This window comes from Otolemur garnettii, unplaced genomic scaffold (assembly GCF_000181295.1).
Source record: "Otolemur garnettii isolate 467f Iridium unplaced genomic scaffold, OtoGar3 scaffold00087, whole genome shotgun sequence".
Lineage (NCBI taxonomy): Eukaryota > Metazoa > Chordata > Mammalia > Primates > Galagidae > Otolemur > Otolemur garnettii.
The window spans coordinates 4,381,392-4,383,091 of record NW_003852482.1 but is presented as its reverse complement, the minus strand read 5'-3'; positions in this window follow the sequence as shown (position 1 = coordinate 4,383,091).

The following is a 1,700-nucleotide window of genomic DNA, read 5'->3' as shown; positions in this document are numbered from 1 at the left end:
CCTCTGCTGTCCTTCAGAGACTGGGACAACCCCACCTCCTGGGAAGGAAAAGCCCTGACCACTCGGCCTACAGAGCCTCTTTGGCCAGGGTCAGCCATGGCCGTCCCTGCATGTCCCCAACACAGGTGACGGTGCCTGCCCTAAAGGAGCCCGGTCACTTGGACAGTTGCTGCCCTCTTCCCGACACCTGGTTTGCCTACCCTCCTGCTGGGCCCTGGGAGGCTCTGAGGTGGGTGACGGGTCCGCACATGGCCTCCAAGCCCCGGGCGTGGCTGGGGAGCTGCTTCCCGAGAAAGGTCGTGCTGTGTTTGTGTTCTGGCTCTTTCTTCTTGAGTTTCTCTGAGGCCCAGCTGAGCACAGAACCCCTTTGTGCCACAGCTTGCGCCATGTCACGGTGAATGTCACACAAATAGGAATGTGCCTGGAGGCCACTTGGACCCACGTCCTCCCCACCAGGCTGCCAAGCAGACGCCACGGATCTGGCCTGCTGGGGAAGCATGCTGCCGACACCCGCAGCCCACAGCTGCTCCTAGGAAGGGGAGTTGCGGGCAGTGGGCAGCCTTGGCCAGCATGGGGTCCAGGCAGAGCGGACCCGGCCAGCACAGATGCCGTGAGGGATGGGGAACGCACTCAGCTCTCAGCCCTCAGCCCAGCTCACCTTCTTGGGGGTGGGGAGCCAGGGACTTGGGGCCCAGCCCAGGAATTGCTCCAAATGGCAGATACATCCTGAAGACCTCAGTAAGGAGGCACAGGAGGAAGGGAGCTCCAAGGCAGGGGCCACCAACAGAGGGGAGCAATGTGCACCTGTCTGGGCCACCTCCTGGGGAAATTGAGGCCTAGCCCTGCCCACCACACAGGCAGTGTGTGGGAGAGGGGAGAGATGTGGGACAGGGGAGGTGGGAGATGTCCAAGGTGGGGCCTTCAGGTCAGGAGCCACGTTGGGGGCAACCCTGCTGTCCTTCCACCTACAACTGCCCTTGCCTAGGTGGTACCAGGCAGCCCCCCTTGGGGTGGGGCTTGACCTAGTGTTTGTGTTGACTCAGAGCGTCCTGTGTGGTGACCAGGCTCAGAGATGCCACTGCAGACTGTGCCAGCCTCACACGCTCATGGGCACTGCTGCCCTGCACCCCTTCCTCAGGAGAGGAAGGCAAGGCGGGAAGTGGTGAGAGAGAAGCCGAGTTCGCTTGGAAGCCAGCAGGACCCTGGACTCAAACACGGGGGCCACACGCAGCCAGGTTTCCCCTTGACCCCACCAGCGCTCTGTGTGCAGGGAATCCTCACAGTGCAGCGGCAGCCACAGGGGCTGGGAAGTGCTGGGGGGCCTCTTCTGCTGCCCCAGACCCACAGTGCTGGGGGGCCTCCCCCACTGTCCCAGACTCACAGTGCTGGGGGGGCCTCCTCTGCTGCCCCAGACTCACAGTGCTGGGGGGCCTCCCCCGCTGTCCCAGGCCCACAGTGCTGGGGGGCCTCCTCTGCTGCCCCAGGCCCACAGTACTGGGGGGCCTCCCCCGCTGCCCCAGGCCCACAGTACTGGGGCGCCTCCCCTGCTGCCCCAGGCCCACACCTGCAGTGGTCTTTCTTCTTCCAATAGTCTCCCCAGCTCTGGGCTGTGACTGTCAGTCAAATGTCCCCACCGTGTACCAGGCTGCTAAGGGCAGCTGCCCTCGGCATGGGGTGAATGAAGGAGGATTTCTGACCCT